Source organism: Canis lupus, chromosome 1, assembly GCF_003254725.2.
Source record: "Canis lupus dingo isolate Sandy chromosome 1, ASM325472v2, whole genome shotgun sequence".
NCBI classification, from domain to species: Eukaryota; Metazoa; Chordata; class Mammalia; order Carnivora; family Canidae; genus Canis; species Canis lupus.
The window spans coordinates 15,451,579-15,458,652 of record NC_064243.1 but is presented as its reverse complement, the minus strand read 5'-3'; the positions used below and the strand labels follow the sequence as shown (position 1 = coordinate 15,458,652).

The 7,074-nt window shown below is 37.1% G+C and overlaps 1 long non-coding RNA gene across 1 annotated transcript; it reads right to left on the bottom strand.

The window, feature by feature from the left end:
• Positions 1 to 314: 314 nt before the first annotated feature.
• On the bottom strand, positions 315 to 6,576 carry LOC112643753 (uncharacterized). The gene is made up of 3 exons (XR_003125870.3): positions 6,160 to 6,576; positions 4,592 to 4,693; positions 315 to 1,519 (listed from the first exon to the last, which is right to left on the bottom strand). It is a non-coding gene; the product is annotated as an uncharacterized LOC112643753 (long non-coding RNA).
• Positions 6,577 to 7,074: the final 498 nt, after the last annotated feature.

Here is a 7,074-nt window from a genome sequence, read left to right as displayed (position 1 = left end):
TAAGGCCACTGGAAGTCGGTTTGGCAGTTTCTCAGCAAACTAAGTGTATTTGTACCAAACAATCAAGAAATCATGTTCTTTACTATTTACCCAGAGGATTGAAAAACTTATAAAAACCTGCACAGGGATATTTATAGCAACTTTACTCATAACTGCCCAAACTAAGAAGCAACTAGGTGTTCTTCAGTAGGTGAATGAGTTAAATAAACTGTGATATACCCAGACAATGGAATATTATTCAGCACTTAAAAAAATCAGCTATCAAGTCATGAAAAGAATCTTAAATGCAAATTACTAAGTGAAAGGAGCCAATCTGAAAAGAATACATACTGTTTAATTCCAACTATGCCACATTCTAGAAAAGGCAAAAATATAAAGACAATAAAAACATCAGTGGTTGGCAGGTTGGTGGTGGAGGGACACAAATAATCAGAACACAGAATTTTTAGGGCAGTGAAAATACTCAATGTATTACAATGATAGTTATGTGTCAGCAGTATACATTTGTCCAAACCTATAGAATGAATGTAAAATACTGAGCAAACCCCGATGTAAATTATAAACTTTGGGTGATTTTAATGTATCATGTAGGTTTATCCTTGGTAACAAATGTACCATTCTGGTTAAGTAATGTTGATAGCAGGGGAGGCTATGCATGTCCAGGCAGGAGGTATATGGGAAACATTTGTACCTTCTTCTTGATTTTGTTGTAAACCTAAATCTTTATTACACACACACACACACACACACACACATTTATATATATATATATATTTTTTTTTATAAATTTTTATTTATTTATGATAGTCACACACACAGAAAGAGAGAGAGAGAGAGAGAGAGGCAGAGACACAGGCAGAGGGAGAAGCAGGCTCCATGCACTGGGAGCCCGACGTGGGATTCGACCCCGGGTCTCCAGGATCGTGCCCTGGGCCAAAGGCAGGCGCCAAACCGCTGTGCCACCCAGGGATCCATATATATATAAAATGCTGATAGTGTCTAGTATTTTTTTTATTTTTTTATTTTTTATTTATTTTTTTTAGTATCTAGTATTAATTTGTGACAAAATAAAACAAAAACCCTTCAATCTAAGGGCACCTGCATGACTTAGTGGGCACCACCTGACTCTTGATTTTGGCTCAGGTCATGAGCTCAGGGTTGTAAAATGGAGCCCTATGTGGGGCTCTACACTCAGCAGGGCATCTAATATTCTTGGCCTCTCCCTCTGCCTCCCCCTCTCTTTCTCTCAAATAAGTAAATAAATGACATATTTTTTAAAAAAATCTTTGATCTATTCTGGCAAAAAGCAGAATGAGAACATGGGCTCAGATATTTAGGAAACACAATGAGTGTAGAACTCAAGAAATCAAATCAAATTGTTCCACTAGATTTCTATTTCTTGACATTTCTTTTCTCTATGTGGTTCTTCATTCTTAAAAGCAGCACTTCCTTAGGTGTAGCACAGATGCCTAAATGGCTATCAGCAATCCCAAGCATGTATCTTGGTCTTGTGGCAACTCTAGAAAAAAAGAGAGATGTTTCCTTAATAGCTCTAAGCAGACAAATCTCAGAGAGGACTTCAGTCTAGCATGATCATGGAAACCTGTCATTCTGGAAGATAGGGCCTCAGGGAGGACTCTGATTAACCAAGGCTGGGTCATGTGACTGAGAGTGGGACGTGATGGGTACAGAATGTGTAACCATGAAAAAGGGGGAATTTTGTTATCAAAACAAAACAAATGGGGAAGTGATTTGGGGTGAGCAAAAATGATAATTACACAAAATATATGTTAGCATATATGTAACTTGTATGCACACATTCATTTTATCTTGTGGGTATGCACACATGCAAGAATGTGTGTGTGTGTGTGTGTATGTTTTATTTACCTTATTTTTGTCATTGCTTTGGTTTTATTTATGACCTTAGGCAGTTACCCAAATTACAATATATAAGGAACTAGCCCCCACAAGTCTGCCTTCACTTCTGATACCAATGGCAAGTTTGAGGATTTCTGAAAACCATCCTCAAATGTAGTGATTCACTAAAATGAATCACAAAAGTTACTGAAGTCTATTTTAGTCATGGTACAGTTTATTAGGGGGAAAGATACTAGTTAAAATCAACAAGGAAAGGGTGCCCAGGTGTCTCAGTCAGTTAAGTGTCTGCCTTTGGCTCAGGTCACGATCCCAGAGTCCTGGGATCAAGCCCCATGTCAGGCTCCCTCCCTGAGCAGGGAGTCTGCTTCTCCCTCCTACCTCCCAGCCTATGTGCTCTCTCTCTCTCTCAAATGAATAAATAAAATCTTTTTTTTTTTTTTAAATCAACAAAGGAAAAGACACATAGGACAGAGTCCTGGAGGCATCCAAATGAGGAATTTTCAGCTGTCCTCTTCCGGTGGAGTCAAGGACAGTATTCTCCTCTCCCAGCCATGATGAGTGGCAATACACACATGAAGTACCACCAACCAGAAAAGCTCAACCAGCCTTTGGTGTCCAGATACCATACTGATCACATACCTGTATGGCCAACCATTAGTCTCCCATCTTCTGAGAGATCAGGATAATACCTTTAGTCTCTAGTTCCTCTGGATGTCTGATACAATATGGGCCAAAGCCCCCATGAGAAATCACATTGTTAGTCTGTTCAGTGACCAAACCCCCAGCCAAAAAAAAAAAAAAAAAAAAATATATATATATATATATATATATATATATATATATATATACTCTTACAGACAGGACATTTCAGGAACCTAGAGATCACCTGCCAGAAGCTGGGGGAAAGGCTTTGAGTCAGGTTCATTCTTTATAGCACAACAGTCTTTTCAGTGCCAAATCCAGGCAATGCCAACTCACTTTCCTGAAATAGTAGTTTCATCTATTCTCTTAAATTATTAACGAAAAATAGTATTTTAAAACTTCTCTACACAAGTCCCTGGTTATTATACAATGAATATTTCTTGCTTTATTCCAATTTCACTGGTGTGTAAAGAATTAATGAGGCACAGCTCGCAGATTGATGTTCATATTTATTAGTTTTTGTTCTTTTGCTAAACATGCCCTGTGTAATCTTTGATAATCGCTCAAGTTATTGAAAAAGAGTTTGCACAGCCTTAATATTATTTGCTTATTAGTCTGTGACAAACCATAAAATTTGATATTTTCACCATGACTACCTCATGAAATTTGCTCACTTTGTTTCTGATTAGCAACACACTTATAATGCCAACAACTTTTAGAAGTATTTTTTAGGAATATATGAATATACTTTGTTTTCATTTGAGATATCCAAGAGCAACTGAGAATGTTCTTCAACAACATAATCACATACATCAGCTTTGCCTTGAGGAACTATATCTAATACCTCTTCAATCTCATCCTGCTAAGTGAAACACTAACAGATCTGACACCTACCAGTGAGAATCTTCTTGAGATAATGTCTACACTGGAGATCCAAATTATGTGTTCAGCTGGTGCTAAAACTTTCCTTAAAATTTAGAATTTACCAGGGGCTTGAATGTATAAACCCCAATTCAATCAAGTCTGGCTATACTTCAGGTACTATGAATTTGACCTAAAAGAGAGATAGGTAAGCATCTATTTAGAATGTCAGACCTGTATGTGGCCTTAGAGATTATCCCCTATAGCCTTCTTTTTTTTAAAATGATTTTTAAAAAAGATTTACTTATTTATTTGAGGGGGTAAAAGGGAGAGGGAGAGGAGAAAGAGGCCCAGTAGACTCCATACTGAGAGTGGAACCCAACTGGGGGCTTGATCCCACGACCCTGAGATCACGACCAGAGCAAAACCAAGAGTCAGACACTCAGCTAACTGAGCCACCCTGGCACCCCATACAGCCTTCATTTTTATAAGTGAATTGCACAAGTTAGCTTTTGGCTAATAGCAAAGCCAAGAAATAAACCCAACTTTTTTGACTCCAGTTTTGTGCAGATACAAAAACTAAGGAGCTCTGTTATTTCTTTTTCCTGAACAAAAGGAAAGTAACTGAAGTCTGGCAATATTTACCAACCAGATAACTTTGTTAAAGCCCTGAGGCTAAGGATGAAGTTTTGGTTTGCTTTATTCAGTCCCTGTATATAACGTACAGTCAGGCCTTACAACGTCACTTTAAGAGGCTCCTTTTGTGATACTGAAAGGAGCTTCTAAAGAGAAAGATATATTCATGTAAAACTTCCCAGTTCCATTGCCCCGTGTGCTTAAGAAATGAGAGATTAAACTGCTACATCTTTATTGCATAGCAAAAGGCATATTTCCTTCTTTTTCTTCTTTTACTCAAAATAGGATTTCTCTAAGCAACGGTTATCATAATATGGGTGAACACATCTGTGCTTCACAGCTCATGACACCCCAGGGTGTGTTTATCTCCACTCTGCTTTTATGGCTCACGGCACTCCAGGGTGCAGCAAGTTCCTAATGGCTCTAGAAAGCACTGACAGTAATTTTTTACCACTTAAGACAGTTACTATCCCAGATGATGACTGCAAGTTAGATGGTATTCTGTTCTTCCTCTACAGGGCTTATCCCACATCATTTCATAATGCACATAGGATTACAGTCCCCAGAGACGTACCTTTGGACTAGAAAGATGACAATTTTCATACAAGAAGGTACCCAAAGGTTCATATTTCTTATTCAAATTTCATAGTTCACTCAGTGTAGATCAGGAGCTGAGCTAGAAGATGGTAAGATACAAAAATAAATGAGAAGCAGTACTTCCCTCAAGATCTTAGCGGCAATGACAATGATGTCTAAGCGTAACAACAGAAACCCATTTTTAGGATGGAAAGAAAGCACCTGCTGGAACTGGTGTTTGAGACTGACAGCAAGACAAGTGATTTCTTTTGTGTTTCAATTTTATTATATAATTCCCTGGGAAGCATCCATGGACCACTCCTTGAGAGCTGTCATATAAAGTCATATTTTATATGTGTCCATATGCATGAATATATGTTATCTGTATGTATCTATGTACGTACACATGTGTGTTTATATATGGTACACATGTAAGCAGGGATAGTTATCATTTTCTAGGCAGTAGTTCTCGTTTAACCACAGTTCAGCAGTAGCATTCTATAACGGCATCTTATACGACTGAAAGGATTATTATTTAGGACACTGACTTAGGTTGTGTCACCAAATTCATTTCAGCCAAAATGGTATCTCCAAAGCCCTGGAGATAGCCAACTAGAAATCTTAAACTTCTGTGATTCAGGCTTCCAAGCATTTAAATCTTTCCTTTCTAATTTATAACTTAAACAAACAAACAAAAAAAGATATCCAACTTTTCCAAAATCTCTATCTTCTCTTCCAGGCTAATTGAATTCACAATTTATTAAGTTTCATGTTACTTAAGTTAAAAACAATTATCCATTTTAACAAATGCCCACTGTGCATTTTTCCTCTCATTTATAAGTACACATTGACAACCAACAAATGTACTTATATGTCAATGGGGATATTTTGAAAATATTAAACCCCTCCAATTTAAATAGCCATTGAGCCTAAATGCTTAGTTTTTTCAGTCACCTTCTTATTCCTCATAGAATACACATTAGGAACGTGAATAGATCTGGTAGTTATGAATGTCTACCATGACAAACAGATTTGCAGAGAATCAACTCTGTGTCCAGGTTAGAATCAGTTATGATAATGTGCCCATTGAAATCAGAACAATGTGAGACTTTTCTGAATTTCCCTACAGCATCTAGTATTGGGCATGTATTGACAGTAAATACATAATTTTTAATCTGATTGGCTGAATAATGGAAATTGACTAAAGCTGATGAAAGGTTGGCAAATGAATGAATACCAACAGATAAGGAGTGAATTTAATGGTTTCAAACCATTAAATTAGGATGGCTGAAAAGGAAAGTGTCTACGTAATCTATGCTATCTCCAGAGACCTATAGGCCAAAGAAACAAAAGTAGTCAAACAAGGAAATAATGAATTACCAAAGAGAGATCAGAAATCATTATTAATTCATGTTTGGAAACATTTTATGGATGGGTCCTAGAAAAATAATATCCAACATCATATTTACCAAAGTATGTGCTTTATCTAATTCAGGGTAAATAAGAATTAAGAAAGTAAACATATTTTCAAAAAGTAAAAGATAAAATAAAATAGAACAAGCTTACCTGCTTATCTCATTGTTGGCAATCAAATAAAATAGAAGTTCTTGACGGTTTTCAGCCATTTCAGAATCTGAAGCAAATATCAAGATGACTTACTTAAATCCTGCATATGAGTGACCATTTCTCACATTGAATTTATATATAATTCTTAGTCTCTCTCCATGAGCTTTTTTTTCTTCCTCTTCTACCCTTTTTATTCTTCTTTCCTGAACTTAGATGCCAGTGCTCCCTTATTGGACAATATACAATATTTCCAAAAATAAAAGTAAGTCAGCAAGAAAGGAAGAAACAAATGAAACCAACAACTGCACAACACCTGAAGTCACAGGACATTCCTATAAGGAAAAAAGTGAATAGTGCTAGAAAGAAAAAAATTTAAAAATTGAGTCAGACAACTGGTAGGACTGGTATGTTTTCCCCTTGCTGACATAGAATCTTACTGGTAGTCACTGACCTGTGGCTTGTGCCCAGTGGGAAGAGAGTCGGAGCGTGAGGAGGGGCCAGGCCGAATGAGACCCCAAGCAAAGCCTTGTCCCATCTCCCAGGGTTTAATATCCGTAGGCATACAGCCAAGTGGCTATCTGCAAGTGATATAAAGATGGGTAAAGTCTCATTAGGAATTTGTCTGAACTGGTTTTTCCCAGAGAGCACATGAGAGAGTTTCTCAGTAGTACTGAGCCATATAAGTGTTATGTATCAATAGAGCCCCGGTCGCTTAGCAGCACTTTTGCAAGAATACTTCCCCTTTATGATCAATAAATTTCATAGAACCGGGTATTTTTACTTAGGGGACTTTTCCCAGTGAGAGAAATTCTATTCTTATCAGCTCCTTTTATGTATGTACATAAAGAGAGATGTTTGTGAGTCTATAAAAAGTACCCTTGATCTTGTTTGATAGACTATATCCTCCTCAGAGTG